Here is a 22,780-nt window from a genome sequence, read left to right on the forward strand (position 1 = left end):
AACAAGAGGAAAGCAATATACTGCATCTTATTCATGAACAGGAATTTGAGGAGAAAAATATCCATGCATATGCTACAAGAAATGTAAACGTCAACCAAAACATGTGCAAGTACATAGATTATGTTTTTTTGAGCTTCTGTTTGTCTGAATTACTCGGCAAAAATCAATTAATTTCAGAGGGGTATTTCACTCAGTCTTAAAAAAAAAGGTGACTTAATTGGCTAATCAATGGTTCTCTAAAGAGAAGACACTTGGTGGCTCAAACAGAATAAAAGACTAGTGGTTGCAGCAGTGCACTTAGCCCCTACAAAGTTCAAATATGATAGTCAATTGTACAGTCAATTTCAAAGTAATCTCTCTTATCCATCAACACCACTAAACAACTATTTCTTTAAAAACTGGTATTTACCCCTCCACTGATGACAGTTAAATTTATCAATGTTTCCAGTTTAAGTGAAAAATCAACAATTGTGAAATTATCTATCTATCATGATCATGTTTTTGTTGTTGTGTGACTATGAGAAGTAAATAATTGAGATTTTAAAATATGTATAAAAACAGCGGGTGGAGAGATGGCTCAGCAGTTTAAGGCAGTTGGTTTTCTTTCAGAGAACTAGAGTTTGGATCCTGCACATATACCAGGCACTCCCAAATGCTGTTAACTCTAGCTCCAGGTGAATCTGATACCATTTTCTGATCTCTGCAGGCATTGATAATCATGCACATGTATAAATATACACACGTGTATGTTCTCTCTCTCTCTCTTCCTCTCTCTCTCTCTCTCTCTCTCTCTCTCTCTCTCTCTCTCACACACACACACACACACACACACTCACACTCACACACACACAGAAATAGTTGAAACAAATTTAAAGACAAGTTGTTATATGTGTTAAACGTGCCAGTCCATTACCATTGAACAATTCAGCTTTGTGTAAATTCTAGGAGGTTAAAGAAGCAAAAGACAAGTCAATGGGCTTCTAGTAGCAATTTTAAAGAACACAGCTACAGTGTCATGTGTAATTATGGAATTTCTAATAAGTTTTGTCATATGTCCAATGATACGGGATATCATACTTTAACATGCTGTAGTCTTTTTACATTGTTGGCCTTGATGTAAGTTAAAGTAAGAAACTATCACTCATTGCTATGTTTCCTATTATCTTGACTATTTTTGGAGTCTAGACATCTTTACAACTTAGGAAAGTTGATGGCATTTCTAGGGCACATCACTCCAAAAAGATGACAACAATCAGTCTGTGAAATCTAGAGAAGTCAAACATTTATTTTACATCATATCAAAGTTATCTAGAGAGATTTCCCTTCATCTTTCTTCTCATTAAAATGCTAAAACATTGCTTTGCTCAATAAGTTTTTATTAACTCTTCAATAATTTCTTTTCTTTTTTTCTATATCCCCTTTTATTGAAAATAGTTTATTTTTATCATCCAATCTATCTTCATTCCAGTTTTCCCTCCTTCTGCTCTTCCCAGGTGCTCTCCACCTACTCTCTCTTCCAGATGTACTTCCTTTCTGTCTCTTCTTAGAGAAGAACTGGCTTCTGAGAGATAACAGCCAAACATTGGGGGGCCATGAAAGGCAGCCTATTTTGGATGAATGAGGCTTGCCCCTGCATCCCAGTAGAAAACTCTGCAAGGGACAGAGCAGCAATATATGTTCTCAGAGACAGGTGCCTGACACCACCGAGCCCCCAACTCCATAATTCAGTGATTATCGGTCACACAGACAATGTCCCAAGCTTCTGGAATTCTGGATAGACTCTACCCCCACAGTTACCTGACTATAGCCAGGTATACTCCTCCCCACAGTTACCTGACAAGATCAAGATAGCCCAGCCCACTATAAAAGGAGCTGCTTGGCCCCTCCTTGCTCTTTTTAAGTTCTCACCTTTCTTACTCTCATATCTAGCCCTCCTTCTCTCTCTCCCTTTCCTCCTCTCTCCACATGGCCATGGCCAGCATCTCTCTTTTTCTACCTTCTTTCTTTTTCCCTGCCTTTCTACAATAAAGCTCTAAAACTACAGACTGTCCCTGCCCATCATGTTTGAATGATGGTGTACTGGCTAGTTTTGTGTCAACTTGACACAGCTGGAGTTATCACAGAGAAAGGAGCTTCAGTTGAGGAAATGCCTCCATGAGTCCAACTGTAAGGCATTTTCTCAGTTAGTGATCAAGGGGGAAAGGCCCCTTGTGGGTGGGACCATCTCCAGCTTGGTAGTCTTGGGTTCTATGAGAGCAGGCTCAGCAAGCCAGAGCAATCAAGCCAGTAAGGAACGTCCCTCCAAGGCCTCTGCATCAGCTCCTGCTTCCTGACCTGCTTAAGTTCCAGTCCTGACTTCCTTGGTGATGAACACAGTATGGAAGTGTAAGCCGAATAAACCCTTTCCTCCCCAACTTCTTTCTTGGTCATGATGTTTGTGCAGGAATATAAACCCTGACTAAGACAGATGGGATAGGCTTTCCCCTAACAAGCCATGTCTAACCTCCTTCCAGAAGGCAATCCTGTATTTTATTCACGGACTGGACCAAGGATTCTTGCCCAGGTGGAAACCATACAGCATCTGCTCTCTCCCTGCCCTCTCCTTCCTTCGGCCCCGGAGCTGACCGAGGTGCCCCGGGGCCCGTATTTTGTTCTCAACTCTTCCTTGGTGTCCAGTGGTGTCTGGGATGTCCAAGACTGAGAACCTGTTACCTAAGACTGCCCCTTGTCCACCCCACAGCGAGCTGGAATTCTGTGGCTTCCCGCAGCCAGACACCCACCTGGGGCTCTGTGGAAAGCATGCAGCAGTCTTCCCAGTCTGACCAGACCCGAACTCTGGCAGGACTCGGTTTTTCTTCCACTCCCCTTATTCCACCATTCCCATTGCTGCGCAAAACATGACAAAATAAAATGTAATCAAACGAATCAAAAACTATATCATAGTTGGACATGGCAACCCAACAAGAGGAGCAGAGTTCCAAAAACAGGCAAAAGAATCAGGGAGCCACTTGTTCTCACAGTCAGAAGCCCATAAAATTACTAAGCTAATAGCTATAAAGTTTATTATGTAGAGGACCTGGTGCAGACCCTGTGTAGCCTCCACCCTCTGCTTCTGCTTCGGTTTCTGTGAGCTTATATGCAGTTGTTTAATTGATTCAGAGGACCTTGGCATCCTGGATTTCTCCACTGCCTCTGGCTCTTACAGTCTTTTTGCCTCCTTTTCCATGTTTTCTTGTTGAGAGCTTTAGTGTCTCTTCTAAGAATTTGGCATTTGTCACTGGGCTTGGACAAGGAAGTAGGCTCAGATAAGAATGTCAGAAAACAAGGACCATGGGCTTTGTTTACTGTGTTGCTGAATTACTACTTATGTGATCCTTTTGCTTACTACTTGACTTAATTGCTGTCTTATGTGATCTTGTTTGCAACCTTGCTTGATTAGTTTTTCTTTGATGTAAGAACTGACCATATTTTTGCATACACCTAGAATGATCTAAAAGCAGACTAGAGAGAAATAAAGTTTGCTTCAGCCTCAGTATGGGCTGGATTCATGTTATAATTTTGTCTAACTATTTTTCTTTTTCAATGCCCACTCCCTTGCTTGAGACCAAGGTGTCTAACTGAGCTGGGTTGGTTGGTTTCTGAATTCTGAGGGAAGGTATTTGATTAAAACAACCCATTTAGACACTCTTTATACTACAAATTTCTGGCTGTGAGTCTCTGCATCTATTCACATCTGCTGTGAGAAGAGGCCTTCTCTGTAGATTACTGGATAAGGAGATGATCTATGTGCATAGCACCATACTATTAATAACTATTTTAATCATCTCAATTGGCCATTATTTGTTACCAGGTGAGACTTCCTGGGGTGGGACAAAGTTGCCTTCAATTGAGATGTTGACCAACGGGTTCCCATGGGAATTTACAAACATTCCAGGCTTTTGCCTAGACAAAGGATTGCTTTTCACATACTAAAATCAGGCCCCCATTGTGTAGCAAAGCAACCACACAACTCATTGAAGAAGTTGAGTTGGTACCTACATAGAATCTTTACTCCTACATTATAGATTTTTTTTTAAATCTAGGAAGGTACTCTATAGGCTATCAACAAAAAATCATGGACACCAAAATGACCATAAATCATTCAACTTACAATCTCTTCTGCTGGCAAGTTATGCTAGGGTAATGGTGTCACAGAACTTGTGCAAGTAGACAATGTTTGATTTGACTAAAGTCCCAATCTATGAGAAGAAGCACAAACTCAACACTGCTTGAGTAACCAAAAACCAGAGGCTAGATAATCCAGAGACCTAGCCAAAGCCAAAACCTACTGTGAAAAAAATGATTTGAGAATTTTCTCCATTGTATTTTGGTCATGTCCATCCTCATCCGCATCTTCTTCAAGGTTCACACGCCTCGTTCTATAGACAGAGCTTCTATATACAGCCTCGGCTGTTTTGAAACTCACTCTATAGACAAGGCTGGCCTCAAACTCAGAGATCCAACTTCTTCTACCTTCCAAGTGCTAGGATAAATGACATCCAGAACCATTGCCCAGAGACTTTATTCATTTAAAAATGAATTCATTGAATGTAGCTAGTATTGCCTATATACTGGCTGAAGAGTGGTTACACTAGAAAATATTGGGTCTTTTAGATCTTTTAGGGCTTATATCCTTAAAGAGCTCTCTCTCTCTCTCTCTCTCCCTCTCTCTCTCTCTCTCTCTCTCTTCCTCCCTCCCTCCTCCCTTCCCTCTCCCTCTGTTCTTCTCCTTTCTCTCACCAAGTGACTATCCATTTCCAGTAACTTCTCAATTCTTCAAGTAGCTGTTGTGTCCACCTCCTCCATTCTGAAAATTTATTTGACTCAAGATTTTAAAGGTCTTGACCTTGCTGTCACAACCTGCATGCGCCCACATTTGCAGCTTCTCTATTGTATCTGGATAACCCCCCTTATTATACTCATCCACCATTTCTGGCTCTTTTGCTAAAGTTCTTAATGGTAGTCCATTTTTATCACAACCACAAGACATAGTTACCTATGTAAGGTTCCCACGTGGTAACCTGCCAAAGATCAGTATTGACATGGAGGGGGTTCTGAGAAAAGGGATATCTGGAGGTTTTGAAAAGAAGACTTGAAAGTTAAATCATGGACCCAGCTGAAAGCCTGTGTTCTTTCTCCATATCATGCTTGCTTGTGTGTGTGTATGTATGTGTTTCTCTCTCTCAGAGAGAGAGAGAGAGAGAGGTAGAGAGATGGGGGTAGAGAGAGAGAGAGGTAGAGAGAAAGAGAAAGAGAGAGAGGTCTTCAAACAGTTCTCTGTTTTTATACTAAAAATTTCTTTGAGAAGCTCATTTCCTGCAGAACACTGGTATAGTCTTCTATTTTACATAGCAATCCAGTCATTTACTCCAGCTTTCCTTTTAATTATCTTACGAATCAGCATCCCTTGACCTGAGCCCTTTGATTCTTAAGAAACAGCAGGCATACATTTTTTTTCATAACATTGCAAAATAATTCAGAGTTCTTTCTGCCCACGTTAAGCACAGAATATGAACTAGTTGTGTGGGACCCTGCCCTGAAATCACCATTTTCACCGTGCCTGAGACTAACCTTTCTCTGTCTTAGGCTGATGCTAAACTCAGGAATCTAACTGTCTTTATAAGCATAAAACAAAACACTTAGGTGGGTAGGATCTCTTGCTCATCTCAGGACTCCCTGAAGGTCTTTATCTCCTTCCTTAGCAATTTTCTAACAAGTTGGCTCATGACACGGCTGTTCTTGTCCTTTTAGATTCACGAAGCCCCTCATATAACCCATATTGCATCTTTTTTTTTTTCATAGTTGAGAAATGATATATTTTCGAACTCACGTATTCAGAGATCTTTTCCATAGCCTTAAAGGCTGTCCTGAAGCTACAAGTGTTTACCATTCTGCTGAGACACAGACACACAGACACACAGACACAGACACACCCTCAACTCCTAGTTATCCTGGAGTCACTAACATTGCATGGAACACTTTCCTTGGAAGGAAAGAGTCCTCCACTGGTAGTGCTGGTTCCAGAAAATATGTACATTGTTACATAAACAAGCCTTATGTCCACAGCCAACCTTAACACTCATGGAGGCTCAGGGGCAAGAACCATGTTGCTCTGTCCCCACCAAAGCCATGCTTGGCTCAGTAGTCACACTAGCTATCTTTGTAAAATAACACGTTTATCCCAATTTACAATGACCAATGAGATGAGTGCATTTCTGTATTTTGACTTAGTGTAAAATTGTTTGTTAACCACTGTTCTTGTTTTTTTTTTAATTCTAGTCATGTCAAATAGATACAGTCCTTTTCAGCAATTAGCATGAGCAAATAAAGTAGAAATAAAACTTCAGTAAACGGACAGAAAATATGGAAATGAATAAAAAGCCCCCATATGCATAGCCAATAGGGATACGTCATTTCTCTGCTTTCTGGTTAGGGTGACACTAGTAAATGTGTGTTGTGGAGGAAAGGTGGTCCACTCACCCTTCCTGCAAAATGTCTTTTCAGAGCATGTAGCATCTTCTTTTACTTATTACCATTTAATTCAGTCAGCTTCCTTAATGATTTGGTTGCATATGTTTCAGAATTCTCTGAAGTTTTTCAGAGAACAGTTCTGTAAAACAAACAAACAAAAAAAAAAAAAAACAAAAAACAAAAAACCCAAATTTAATTAAATTATTCATGGTGTGACTTAGGTATGAAATGCCCCCTCAGAGACTCCAAGTGTTGAATATTCTGCTTCTAGCTATTGAGAAAAATATATCCTGAAGAATCTGCTATAGTCAATGAAATAATCACTCATAGTAGCATTAATGAGAGGTGGGGGTCTAACCAAAGGAAGAATATTATTACAGTAGTGTAATAATCCAGTTTGTTCCCGAATCTTCTCTTTATCTAAGCCCCTGGCAACTTTGAGGGTGGGGATTTCAGTCACATATTCCCACCATGTTCAACCTTGCCACAGATCTAAAGACACAGGATCAAGGATGGTACCTCAGACTGAAACTTCTGAAACTGACACCAAATAGCATCCTTTGAATTTCTGTGCTCAGGTATTTCTCATAGCAACGTCCCAATATATTTTCCAGTCAGTTTTATGCATATATTTTATGGTATGCTCCTCACTTCCACAGTCAGAATAATACATAATCTTCTATCCATTTCCTTTGCTCGATCAGATTTTGTGTTTGGCATCCTCGCCAAAAAAAAAAAAAAAAAGAGAGCATTCATTATCAGCAGCAGAGAAAGGGAAAATGTAAATCAATGTGTCCTTTCTTTGCCAGTGACTTTCCAAAGGTTAGCCAATCTGGCTTCCATCTCTGATGAGTGCCACACCCCTTTGCCAAGTGACTTCAAACTCCCCATCTTCTGACAGGCACAGCCGTCCTGTTTCTAGCTTGGCTGACTCTCTTCTGTTGTGGTTTGAAGTGAAATACCACGTCCTTAGAGAAGTCTTTAGTAATTATGCCATGTTATTTCAGAGATCCTTCACTTTCTCTTCGAATCCTATTTCTTGTGTATTTACTCCCCACAATAGTTTATAGGTCTAATTACTGCTTGAGAGAGTAGAGATTACCTCAAAAACAGTGACTACTATGTAGAGAACACACAAATACACTGTATTGTTAATGTTATAACATGTACTTATAGGCTAAATACTCTATCGATATTTTAAATTATACATTAACCATAGTATAGAAGAATATAATCTCCTAGGGATTGCCAAGAAAAACAAAACAAAGATCTTAGGTGCAACATTAATTGGAAAAACACATTGTTTATTGGAATATTTTTACTTTTCTTTCTTGTATCATTGAACCTGAATCCAATATGTTTCTACTGTAGGCTATGTTTACTAGACTCAAACTACGCTCAGCCTCAGCAATGGCTAACCTGTCTTTGAACATATGCTGTAGGCTGCATTTTACCAGAGCAGCGGGCACCAAGCTGTGAGACTAAACTTTTATCATCATCTCTATAAATCAAGATGAAAGCTGTAGACTTCCTCCTGTGGGCCTCACACTGGCTATAGGAAAACAAAAAGGTGAAATACTTAGCGCATAAAAAGCAATTCCAAAAACAATTATTTGGTATTAGCAGAGCACCATTCAGTAGCATGAGCTTTGCTGCTGTTGTTCTGTATGTAATTTCTTCTTCTGTTTCTTCTCCTTTCTTTCTATTTAATTATTTAATTGCTTATTTATTCATTTATGATCTAGATGATGAAGGATAAGGAAGCACATAACTGTAGGCATCAGGCTAAAACTGTGCTACGACTTTAATATCTCTCTGGTACCAACTAGAACTTAAATTTCCTCCCATTATTTTAGGTTTACATGCATTTAGTTTTATTTTAACATAAGTAGAAACCCTTTCTAAGATGAGTGTGAGTTTATATTTCCCACATGTTCATATTCTTTTCATTATTTGTTTATTTTTTAGAACATTACAAATGAGTGCCTGCCAAAATAGAATGGCATTTATTTCCTATGTGGGAAATGGAAAGAACTGAAATGAAGGACACATTGAGACCCAGACCAAACTTTTTTTTTTTTTTAACACACAAAGTACCCAAATTCCAATGTTAACAGTCACTGAGAATTCATGAATCTTTTGCTACAACATCAGGTCATTAAAAATAAAAATGGTTCAATATAGTCTCTGTGTCACACATCAATAAAATAACATTTACTGTTTATTGCATTTAATAGATAAACATTCAAATAAATATGCACTTTTCTGATAATTTTCCTTTTAAAATAGTTATTTTTAGCAGTAAAATGAATCTTTAATTGAATTAAAAAGCATTGATACAAGATTGGACTTAATCCAGTGTAAAATAAAAATTAGAGTTATGTTTCCTGTTAGCAACCTCTGTTCGCATTAGTGTAAGTTAAATGCTCTTTAAGAATAAGCTTATATCTAGTCCATTTTAATGTTGGAAGGATGCAGAGACTAATTATGACAATTACAGTGAATTGTCACATTACAATGATGCTTTCAGTTTTTCTACTGTTTTCTAAAGATTTTCACAGCCATCCACGTGCTCTGTCTTCATTTGTTTCTCTTCATCCTTTTATACCAAATATAGAAAGAATAGATTGCTAGAATTCACGGAACTGGCTTTTAATTAATTTTATAATCTTCCTATATTCTGACTGTTTGGCTATTTGTGTGAGTGTGTGCCCTTTCTTCAGGGTGTCATCAGTGCCTCGGTTTCTCCAAACAGGAAATGCAAGGTGTTCCTCTGGTCATCCATCCATGCTGTACAATAAAAACACCATGAACTGAAATGTCTATGTGTCCAACTAAAGTAGTGTTACAGAAACTCAGGCAATATTTTCATGTGATCATAGCTACTTGAGACATTTCCTGAGTCAGTTCTTGATAGAGATTCAATGTCAAGACCATAGACTTTACTGGAGTCTTTGATGATAAGAGACAAAAACAAAACAAAACAAAAGAAAAGAAAACAAAAAAAAACAAACAAAAAAAAAAAAACCCACTAAATTTTGACTCATATTGAGGGAGTACCCTCATAACAATAGTCAGAGTGGAAGGGAATACAGGGTTTGTGGAGGGGAAACATGGATAGGGGATAACATTTGAAATATAAATAAATAAAATAACCAATATAAAAGAAAAGTTACAAATGTGAGTGCTTCTATGGTGCATGAATATAAAATATACTAGGTAGAAGAGTAAGACAAATTTTGTTGAACAATACATTTATATCAAATACTATGCAACTGTTGTCCAGGGGACATTGTCTATAAAATATAAAATTTCAGGGTGAATTTAAATTCAATTAAACAGGAAAGAATTTTAAAACATGTATGCCCCATTCAACATTTGTCACTTAAATATACTAATTTTTGTTTTGCTTTAGCTTATCTGAATTTCAAATTTAATTAAGCCTCATGTAGGTTCTTTTTTTTATTGGATATTTTCTTTATTTACATTTCAAATGTTATCCCTTTCCCTGTCCCCCCTCCCTAAAAATTCTAACTCATCGCCTCTCCCCTGCTTCTATGAGGATGTTCCCCCACCCACCCACCCACTCCTGCCTCCCTGCCTTGTCATTCCCTAAACTGGAACATGAGGTTATTTTTAATATTTTTATTAGTTAATTTCATTCTCATAGAATGCAATGCAAGTTAATTCTGCCCCACATAAAATAGCTAGTGAAGATGGGATCCTTAGAATCACTTGCATATTTTAGAACTTTCAATTGGGAAGTGTCAAAGGCAGAAATTACACCAAGACATGTTTCTCCACAATCTCTGTGTTTGTCTTAAAATGGCTTTTTCCCCCATAAGTGGAAGAATAAGTATTTTTTTTTATCAGACTTTGAATAGATTCAACCTTCAACACTTATATATCCAACAACACTAAAAGCTCTAAACTAAAGTTGTATTTACAAACATATGTGACAATAATACCTGAGAAAAAAGAGGTCATATATTATTTTTAGTTCTTTGTTTTCTATTTTAGTTTTTATAAATGAAAGAATTTATTTGGGTTTAAAGTTGTAGGAGATTATTCTATCATGATCATGGTAAAGAAGGTATGGCAGGAGGAAGGGCAGGAATGGTCTAAGAATAAGAAGCCACATGCTCATATTACATTCTCACTCCTAACGAACCAACCAGCATCCCTGCCTATCAAGTACACCATATAGGAGGAGCAATGTTATCGTCTACCAGTATGTAGATTTTTCTGAACATACCAATCAATGGAAAAGGTAACATTTAACTTCATTCTTCTTCCTACCCAAAAAACTTCAGTGTTCTAAACATTGTGTCAGAGGAGAAAGCAGCACTCTCTTTGACTTCTACATCATGACTTCAAACACATCCTCGCAACACATTCACAAGCCTAGGGCTCATTTACAGTCTCTTGTGACACTTGCCCTTACTCTTTAGTACCATGTATCATTTTTGTGGAGCAGGATATTTGAAGAGTCCGGGTCATCGATCCTTCAAAGCAGTACTGCTAGGACTTCACACAACCATGAATGACAATCCTCTGTCACTAGATTCTTTAAAGAAAAAGAAAAATGGAGTCTATACACAGTTAAAGTGATGAAAGTGACAGCCATTAAAGGTATTAGCTACAATTTTCCCCTTTGAAAGAGAATGGATATTAATACCATAGCAAAGAAGATGTGTTACGGAGCTTCTACCTTCAGGGCCTTGCCCTACACTGTGCTGCTGATCCTACTGGGTTTTTATTTTTTTCCAGAGGACAAGCAGAGAATACTGTTCTATTTTTAATTTTAAACTTTTAAGCAGAAGGCCATCAAGAATAATCTGCTCAGTAAACATTTGGTCTTGAGTCTTAGCATTTCTCTTCGCTCAGCAAACACGATCACAAATGTTAAAGGGGAGAGAAAAACCAATGGCATGTGTGTTTTACCAAGTGATTTCTCTGCCAAGAATATATTTAGAATTCCTTTCTGATGCATTTGAGGAAAGAAATTATAAACATAGCTAAATGACAGGACAGACAGGCTTAAAGCAAGAACTTTCTAGGTGTCTAGGCACAAGTTCAAGGGCCAGCCCTATTATTTACTGGTTATGTGACCTTGGACACAATGCCTGCATGTTATAAATTATCATGAGCTCCATAAAACCAAAGACAATAACAGTGTTGTATTACATTATTGTTTTATATTTCTCCAATCCCTGCAGTGCATCTTGAAGTATTTAACAAGTATTGTCATAGGAATGACGTTTTTTTTTTCCATTTTTTATTAGGTATTTAGCTCATTTACATTTCCAATGCTATACCAAAAGTCCCCCATACCCACCCACCCCCACTCCCCTACCCACCCACTCCCACTTTTTGGCCCTGGTGTTCCCCTGTACTGGGGCATATAAAGTTTGCGTGTCCAATGGGCCTCTCTTTCCAGTGATGGCTGACTAGGCCATCTTTTGATACATATGCAGCTAGAGTCAAAAGCTCCGGGGTACTGGTTAGTTCATAATGTTGTTCCACCTATAGGGTTGCAGATCCCTTTAGCTCCTTGGGTACTTTCTCTAGCTCCTCCATTGGACGTTTATTTTTAATATGAAATTCTAAAACATTTGTTGTATGTCATTAGAACTAAATGAACACTGTGATAACATATTTTATTATCAGAATATATGCATGTAAGGAACCTTAGGTGGAAGGTTCGGGTTTTCAGGAAAAACAATTCTTTATTGTGGATATCTTTCCAGATTTAAGAGTTTGTATTCTTAGCAAGAAATTTCTTTGCCAATTTATTGATTCTTATTTAACTCATCTATTTTGTTCCATTATTTAAAACACTTTGGTTGCATCTCTACTGCTGTGTGTTTGGTATAAGCATGATACAGTGAAGAGATCATAGAGAAAGGTGTGGAAGCACAGTAAGGGAAGAGAAAAAGAATGTCAACTTGTAGTTCCTTGTTACTGTACATGAAGCAATATATTTTATCCCATTACATTTTATTTGTGTCACTTCCATTCTGCTCTCAGTATGAAGAGACAAGGTTAATATAGTTTCCAGCAAAGACCTGACAGCTATTCTGTTGATTAGTTTGGTGTTACATTTGAGCAGCACTCCTGCAGCCCAGAATGGTGAAGGATGACTTTGCTGAAAGGAACAGGCGATGCTCCCTGCAGAGAAAAGGGCAGGGACTCTGAAGACAACAGTGTGGAGCCACTACTCCAACACATATGCACTGGTAAATGCTCTGGAAAGTCCTACATTAGAGTGCAGCTCCCTAAAAAGAAAATGATCTTTCCCCTCTATAACAAAGCCTGAAGCTTTAGAGCAGCAGAAGCTAATCTTACAGTGCACTTCAGTTTGGCTGCTGTGTTCTTCAGGACTGGCTGCACTAGTGCAATGGATGAGATGGGCTACAATGTAAAATAACGCTTTTCACAAAATGTACCAAAATTTCCTTTGAAAGAAATATACCCTCTCTCAAGAAGAACTCAGTGACCAAAGTTAACCTCGTATAGCATCCCTACATTCTGGGGAAAGTTGCACATTTTTATATACCCTAGAAGTTCTAAAGAAGTTGAAAAAGACAGAGCAGCACAATACAGGGGTCTGTTGGATGAAAAAAATGTCGGAACTTCATATTTTACTCTTTTCCTGAAACCTTTGCTTTGGACTATACATTTCAAAATGTGTATTCTTATTTAAGGAAAATATTTTTAGTATTACTATTTATCATCTAATTCTATAATTTAAAGGTTTTTATTTAACACTGTGGGAATGCTTTATCTATCTATCTATCTATCTATCTATCTATCTATCTATCTATCTATCTAGATATAACTATCCATATTCATTTATATAGGACTTATTTAATCTATATCAAAACACTGTGATATCTGACATAATAATTATGATTGTTTAAGTCATTTTAAATATTTTGCAATAAAAGTTATATTTAATGATTGCTTATGATTATGTGTAAAACTATTTTTAAAAAATGCATGTATATAAATTGTAGGTTAAGCATAAATGGTTTTTTTCAGTTGTTTTGGATACTATGTACCATTAGAGAACTAAATGCTCATCTAATAATGAGATACACTAGATATGCATAATGGTGGCTTAAATATCAACACTGTAATAACCAATAGATGTGAGTAGATAGAGAAAATAAATAATTTTTTTTGTTAATAGAGAAAGAAAACAAGAAGTCCTCAGTGGTTTCTTAGTAATGCTAGACAGTCTTAACACATGACATACAACTGGATCTCTAAGTACTTACTCCAAAGAAACAGATCTGTGCAAAAATCTGGACAAGACTATACTCATTATACTTATCTATAATTCTCCCAACTTTGAAACAACAAAAATGTTTTCAATCAGGAAGTGGACAAATAAACTGACATATGATATTAAAGAATATTACACGACATCCATAGTGAGCAATGAAGTTGTGAAAAGACAGAGTCTGTATGCGCACTGCTAAAAGAAAGGAGCCATCAGGAAATCCTAATTAATAAATAATTCCAGCTATATGACATTTTGAAAGAAGTTAAAGAATGGCTGTCAACATTTTGATGAATCAATGAAGAACAAAAGTTTAAAACCATGATGCCACACTGTATTACATTATAGTGTGAAACCCCAACTTAGAGCTTTTCTCCCTGGAAGGTAAAGCCCCTGGATGTTCCCCAAGCTTGTTTTCCCTGATCTCTAAAAATACAGCTAGAAAGAAGCTCTTTGTTCTCTATAGCCAGCAAAAACCCTTTTTGTTTCTATACTGTACAACTAGAGATGCCTGCCTTCCTGTGCCGAGGACATGGAGATAAAAATTCAGAAACAACTCACTCCCCACTCCTGCCTATGTATTCATATAAATGAATATATGTATATATAAGTGTATATATGTCTGTGTTCATATGTAAGTATACAGATACATGTATATGTGTATGTATATGTGTATATGGATATATGTGTATATTTATACATGTATATCCACATATTGTATATATGTATATATGTGCATATATGTATATGTTTATATGTGTTCATGTGTGTATATGTATATAGGTATATATGCAGATAGGTATATATGCAGATAGGTATATATGAATGTATATATATGCATATGCATATGTTTCTATGCATGAGATATGTATATATCATGTATATATATAGTATATATATTTTAAAATATTGTATATATTGTATATTGTATATAATATATATTTATAAAATGGTGCCTATAATATAAAACATTAATTACATGCACAACACATATAATAAACATATATAATGCACACACACACACACATATATATATGTGTTGCATTTTGAACCAAACGCCTTATATCACTATGTACATAATTTTCCACTTAACTATATCCCTAACCTGATTTTCTAATATTCCACATAAAGTAATTGTACCTATTAATGGAGTATAATGTGATGTTTTTCTCTTGTCATTATATATATATATATATATATATATATATATATATATATATATATGTATATGTATATGTGTGTGTGTGTGTGTGTGTGTGTGTATGTGTGTGTGTGTATTAACTTATACTTGTTTACTAACTTTAAGACACTAAATTAATGTATTATACTATGAATGTCAAAGACTGTATCTGGATTTCTGTACTTAGTGAGTATGTGTTTTCTCATAAATGTAAGGGTGTTCTAAATATGATGTCCACTAATTAAAAATGGAATGATTATGGGCATACCATGATCTATGAATATTACAAATATGAACACAAATATCAAAATAAAAATAATTATTTATACAATGAACATGTTAATACAAAATTTATTCAAATTTGGGAAATGGCTTGATTAAAGAAATTACAATTTATTTCATTAAACCAAGACCAAGAAATTGATGGATATAAGGAGAATTATATTTTTATTTTTATATTTTAAATTTTTCCATTATTATTTATCTAAGAAACCCCATAGGGCAGACTTGTTGAAAGACAGAAACTTTTATTTTCAGAGCTAAGCCATTAGATATTTGCTGTCATTCTCTAAGAGTAAAAGATCAGATTGATATAGATAAGATAATAAAATCCTTTGCTATTTCTCATGCTGAGGTAGCAGACTCTCACAGGTGACTGGTAGGAGGTCCTTGGCTGTATGCAGCAGGTCAAAGGCAGGGCTTTAAATCAAGACATATTGTTTGTGTAAGAGAGAATCCAAGGAGCCTCAGAGAATGTGGATTGAACAGGCAAAAGCTAAAGTGAACCGAATCTGGCAAAAGAAATGCATTTGTAAGACAGCAGAAGAGTTTCATTTCCTCTCTCCTCACTTATTTGACTCCATTTAAACAGCTCTGAACGCCCTGGCTTTCTATATATTTTTAAATCTATTAGCTCAGGTACTTTTGCTAATTGAAATATAATACCTTCTATATTATAGAACTCATTAAAATTATCCAAAGCACAACTGACATTTTAACTATTATACTTAATGGAGTTATTAAAACATTTTTCATGAATAAAGTAATATTTTTCTATAAATATTTATATCTTTTCTGATCCTTTTAATTTTACAGTTTCATATGTATGTACACATACAAAACATACACACACACACACACACACATACACACACACACACACACACGTAATTATCCCAATTTGACATAAGTTAGAGTCACTGGAGAAAAGGGAACCTCAAATGAAAAAATACCTCCATAAGATTAGGCTTCTGGCAAGCCTGCAGAGCATTTTCTTAACTAGGAGTTGATAGGGAGTTGCCCAGCCCATTGTGGATGGGACCAGCCTTGGGCAGGTAGTAAAAAGTGACTGAGCATGCTAAGCTCTGGTAAGCAAGCCAGTAAGCAACCCTCCCCCATAACCTCAGCTCCTGCCTCTACTTTGCTGTCTTGCTTAAATTCTTGCTGGACTTACAATCAGTAATATGCAAGTATAATGCAAATGAACTCTTTGTTCACCAACTTCTATTAAGTTATGTTTTTCATTATTGCAATATATAATCAACCCACATACACACCTGTGATCATATGCATCCTACCCACTATTTTCTTGTGTTTTCCTATTTTTACTTCTGAAGCCCTCTTCTTCGTACCTAGTATACACTGGCTAAACCTTTAAAGTGACACAACCTTATTTATTATCAGCCAGCTCAGTCATTGGACACTCAGGAAAAGATGTTACCCTAAGTGAGTTGTCAAACTACTCTCTTAAATTCTTGCTTTTGGACAATCTTATTGATAAAAGTAGTGAATTACTCACGAATTTGATTTATAATTGAAGCATTCCATTTATTTTTTGAGTGATTCATGCTTCAAATAAGAAATCCTTCCAAAGTTTAACTTTTCATAACCTTTTATGTTTCTTCATACAACACCTCTTGACCATATTTCTCCTGCCCAAATCTTCCCAGGCCGCTCCTATCTCACTCTCCTACCATGTTCTTGTTCTTTCTTATTGTCTCTCTCTCTTTAAAAGGAAAGATTACAAATAAATAAATGTTTTTTAAAAGAAAAGGTTAAAACCAAAACAAACAACAACCAAGAGACTAAACTGGCAAAGTTCAAAGGTAATGCAAGATACAAACTAAATTGTTGATAACCAGCAAAATAGAACAGGAAAAGTTGGGTTAATTTCAGTGGCGGCCTAAGTTCTGGTCAGGTGACTGATGGACAGGGAAAGTTTAGAATATAACAAATAGGCTTACAGGTATGAATGCTCCTTCCACACACGTTCTAAGATAAAACTCTGGGAACAAGGGCAGTAACAGAATACTAGTCACAAGACAGAAACGGCACAGGAACTAAGACTGGCAGAAAGACCGTCAGGATGATGGAGACCTGATTATCTAATTGAATTGTATAAATCACAATAAAATCACATCTTAAGTTTTTACTTTGTGCCAATTTCAATTCATTTGACAAACACCTGGCATGATAAGAATTTATTTAATCTGTTTACCTCAATCCTGTAAAGTACGTGTCATTATTAGCCTTGGGTTCCCAAATTGGAAACCATGATACAGAGACATTAGGAGTGATGTATCAGACTCAGAACACAGTAGGACCAGACTCACATTTGTGTTTGAGTTACTACAAAGCCTACAATAGTCGTAACTGTGCTGAAAGAAAAACTGAGCAAAGTAATCAGTGGGAGAGCCAGGAAGATACTAAATATAGTGAGGCAGACTCCAGCATCTAGTGGAGAGAATAATAGCAAGTATAGATTCTGGGAAGAGGAGACTTTCAAATGGAAACTAAAACAATGTAAATGTCTTAAGAGGCCATTAGGTATAAAGCAATTGGTTGACTTTGACATTCAAATTCATATACAAAGAAACACATATTTTCTATTCAGAAACCATAAAGTCATCTCCCTGTTACCATATCACAAGCCCGTCTTCTAAATAAGGGGGAAATAATGAGATTCCATAAGGGAACAGCTGTATGGAATTAATTCATGTACGTGCTATCTTGAAAATAGGAAAAAATATTATGAAAAGGGAGCTCTGGGCAAAGTTCTACAATTACCCTTTATATGTAAAAGTAATTTTACATTTTTTTTGCACAAAGTGAACACATTTGATCTTGTGGCAGAGATCTAAAGCTGAAAAAGTAACTAATTAAAAACAAAAAGGTTGCTCGGGGTTGAGACTTAGTGCTCCACCCAACCACACAAGTCAAACTTGAGCTGCTGGAATCCTGCTCAACTCTCTCTGCTCATTGCCTTTTAAGGTAAATCATCATTTTAATTCTTGAAATGAATTCATGTACTGTTTCTTTATATAAAAAATCTCCAGCAGATAGATGTTTTAAAATCAGTGCATTATTTTATCACACAAAAGAAGGGTTACCTTCATTAGTTTAGGTGGAAAATTTCTCAATAACCATAATGATGAATCATTTTTCTCTTCTGAAAGATTGAAAAAAATATTTTAAAGGTGGGTGCTGTAATTTTACAGGAAAATAAGAGATCTTTTTAAATGATAATTCCAGCTTATTACCATTTGAACAGCCTTTCTAACAACTAAGGGAAAATGTATCCTCATCTCCTATTTCATAAATTTACTGTTGCCAACACTATGCCTATACATTTAAATAGAATGAAATTTCTTAAGTGTTAACTGAATAATGAAAGCCTGTGACTTCAGCATAAAATATATCCAAAAATTAAAAATGGTTTGTGCCATGTCTTTTATATCCCAGATATTTCCAGCTCTGTGTTTGGTTTACAGAAGTGGAAAGCAAACTTAAGATTAAATGTGGAAGAAAAGTAACAAACAGGCTATGGGAAAAAGATAAAGGGAAAATTCTTGAATCCTAGTATATTATGGAGGGTGTTAAAAAGGTGAAATGTAAAGTCTATGTAGTTGGGTATCATTAGAAAAATAAAAAAAAATGTAAAACAGCTAAAGAAGTTAGTGAGAATGGAATAATTCCAAACCATCAGGTTTAGTTGAGACTATAGTGGATGAATGCTGCTAAAATATAGACCAGGACACCAATGAAGGGGAAAGTCATAGGTCTAGCTGCTGGGCATGCTCACAAGTCCAATAGTCCATGCTGTTCCTGAATTATTCTGTTACTATGAAATTCCAAAAACATAGAACACCCAAGATACAATTTGCAAAACACAAGAAAACCAAGAAGAGGGAAGACCAATGGATAGATACTTCATTCCTCCTTAGAATAGGGAACAAAATACCCATGAAAGGAGTTACAGAGACAAAGTTTGGAGCTAAGACAAAAGGATGGACTATCCAGAGACTACCATACCTGGTGATCCATCCCATAATCAGTTACCAAACCCAGACACTGTTGCATATGCCAGAAAGATTTTGCTGAAAGGACCCTATTATAGCTGTCTTGTATGAGGCTATGCCAGTGCCTGGCAAATACAGAAGAGGATGCTCACAGTTATCTATAGGATGGAACATAGGGTCCCCAATGGAGAAGCTAGAGAGAGCACCCAAGGACTGAAGGGCTCAGCAACCCTATAGGAGGAACAACAAAATGAACTAACCAGTACCATCAGAGCTCATGTCTCTAGCTGTATATGTAGCAGAAGATGGCCTAGTCGCCCATCACTGGGAAGAGAGGCCCCTTGGTATTGCAAACTTTATATGCCCCAGTACAGGGGAATGCCAGGGCCAAGAAGCTGGAGTGGGTGGGTAGGGGAGCAGGTCAGAGGGAGAGTATAGGGAACTTTCGGGATAGCATTTGAAATGTATATAAAGAAAATATCCAATAATAAATAAATAAATAGATAAATAAATATAAAAAAAGAAATTTCTGAAGAAAAATTGAAGTTGTAAAATGTTTGTAATGATTGTCCACTGTTCTTAGAATAAAAATGCATTCTTGTGATCCACAATGAGTCATAACTGCTGCAAATCCTGTTTCTTTAAATTTTATGTAACTGAATTTGTGTGAAAACTACAGGTTAGACTTGTAATGTGAAGATGACCTCAGAGGGAGCAGATAAGTTCACCAGCTAATTCCTTCAAGAGGAATCCTCCAGCTATTTCCATCATTCTTTAGTTGATTTTTTAAAAATTGAAGTTGGAATTCTCTGTGGAAAAATAGTATAAGCATAAACTGTTTTAGGAAATGTGTTCATAATTGCCTTTGAGTGACAAAAGAAATCATTTTTATTTTACATTTTTTGAACATTTGGAGTGAGAGTTTCCATTTCAGCTCTTCTCTACATTTTATTAATTTGAGGTGGTGGCCATAAATGTATACAAATGTCCAAATGTCCATGAGTACCAATTTGCCTCTAGTGGGATACCTGCAAACTTCTACCCAATTACTTTATTTATTTATTCATTTATTTTTATCAATAATTTATGTTCTGTACATTTAATGTGCATAGCAAAACCCAGGGAAACATTTAAGGTAATTAAAATGTATTGAGAATGGAGCAGACCTATTAAAATGGAAGAAAGGGCATAGCTGACAATATCAAGAGTGGTGAACTTGCACACAATTCAGAATTTTAATATAATGGAGACTAAAGAGTGAATGACAGATGTGAGCATTTGTCTCCATATTTGTCTGTCTCTTGCAGTCTCTCAGGAGACAGCCATATCAGGCTCCTGTCAGCAAGCACTTCCCTGCATCTGCAAAAGCAACTGGGTTTGTTGACTGTATATGGGATGGTTCCCCAGCCAACCATTGGACTGAGCATGGGGTTCCCAATGAAGGAGTTAGAGAAGGGACTGAAGGAGCTGAGGGGGTTTGCAGCCCCATGGAGGGAGCAACAGTGTCAACAAGCCAGATCCCCTGGAGCTCCTGGGGGCTGGACCATCAACCAAAGAATACACATGGAGTGATCCATGGCACTGGCCACATATGTGGCAGAGAATGGCTTTGTTGGACATCAGTGGGAGGAGTGGTCCTTGAGCCTGAGGGCATTCGATGCCCCAGAGTAGGGAATGCTATGGTGGGAAGATGGGAGGTAGCACCCTCATAGAGGCAAAGGGGAGAGGGAATAGGGTGTTTCTGAAGGGGAGACCTGGAAATAGGATAACACATGAAATGTAAATAAAGAAAATATCCAATTAAAAAATGTCCAGCTGTCGAGTCATGTTTAACAACCTAAAAATGTTAATAAATGATAACATAGAATGTGTGACCAAAAAACTAAAGAAAGAAAGGAAGAAAGAAAGAAAAGAATAGAGTGAGTAATGGCAATAAGAGTATCTAACAACTTTGTGGTAACATCTAATGAAGAGGCAGTTATGAACACACTGTGATCCATATTTCTGTTGTGCAGGAAAAACCCAAACACCAAGCAAGAGCATGGGCAGGTAGTGCTGATGGTATTATGAATTTTAAAAATACAAGCCATGAAATGTCTAAATGTTAATTGAAATCGAGTAGATGGAGGATTGATTTCATTAGCAAAGGGAAATAGTGTAGAAAGTTAGGGAATGAATGGAGATGGCTGAAATGGGATTATTCTACACAAACTAAAAACAAGGCCCAATTACTGTAGACAACAACTGTACAACTCATTGAACATGAAGATGTCAGCCTAGTGCCTACATGGCATCCTCATCCCCACTTTTAAGTATCACAGTTATAGAAACATACTCTTCATACTATCAAAAGAGAAATGCAATTGCTAAGCCAGCCACAAAAACCCTACCTAAAACAGCATACTATCTGAAATATATACCAGGGCAATGGTGGCCCAAAGGTTGTAGGAGTAACAAACCATAACTAATTTGACTTATGGCCTACTCTACAAGATGGAACCCATGCGTCATACTGATTGGTTGATCAAGAACCTGAAATTAGATAGCCCCTGGACCTAGAGTAAAAGCAAATAATATTTGTCTAAAATAGAAAAATCAAAGCATTAATAAAATTTCTTCTAATGATATTCAGCTACAATACTAGATCTGTCTTATGTAGTCTTCAGGATATTAGCTTCCTCCTATGACAAATACAGAGACTCACAACCAGACAATACACAGAGAGACCTTGGACAAGGCATTATGAAGAGAGCCCTAAATGGGATGTCTTTATGAAATTCCTTCCATCAGATCTCAAGGAACCCTGTGGAAGAGGAGGAAGAAAGATTACAAGAGCCAGAGGACATAGAGGAGCCCAAGGAAACAAGGCCAAGCCAACATGAGCAAAACGCATATGCACTCAAAGAGACTTAGGCAACATGCACAGGTCCTGGCCAAGGGCACCAGACCCCCTGTGTTTATATTATAGCCTTAAATTTAGTGTTTTTATTTAATTCCTGAATATGTAAATGAGTTCTCTGACTGTTGTGCCTTCTCCGAGGTTGTTATTCTGTTGGTTTATCTTGTCCAACATGATGTGATAGTTGTATATATCTTATTCTACTTTATTTTGTTGGAATTTTAGAAAATAAGTGAGTGAACAAATTAGTAAATGAAAACTTATCTGCTAGCAAAAACGTTAACAATTATCATTTAACCAGCTGGGAGAGGGAAAAATTACTTTTCTTCAATGGAGTGACATTGGATATCTCAAAATTCCAGTACAGGCATCATATTCAAGATTAGCTATCTCTTGTGAGACTATGCCAGGGCCTAGCAAACACAGAAGTGGATGCTCACAGTCAGCAATGGGATGGATCACAGGGCCCCCAATGGAAGAGCTAGAGAAAGTACCCAAGGAGCTAAAGGGATATGCAACCCTATAGGTGGAACAACATTATGAACTAACCAGTACCCCAGAGCTCTTGACTCTAGCTGCATATGTATCAAAAGATGGCCTAGTAG

This window comes from Mus musculus, chromosome 8 (assembly GCF_000001635.26).
Source record: "Mus musculus strain C57BL/6J chromosome 8, GRCm38.p6 C57BL/6J".
Lineage (NCBI taxonomy): Eukaryota > Metazoa > Chordata > Mammalia > Rodentia > Muridae > Mus > Mus musculus.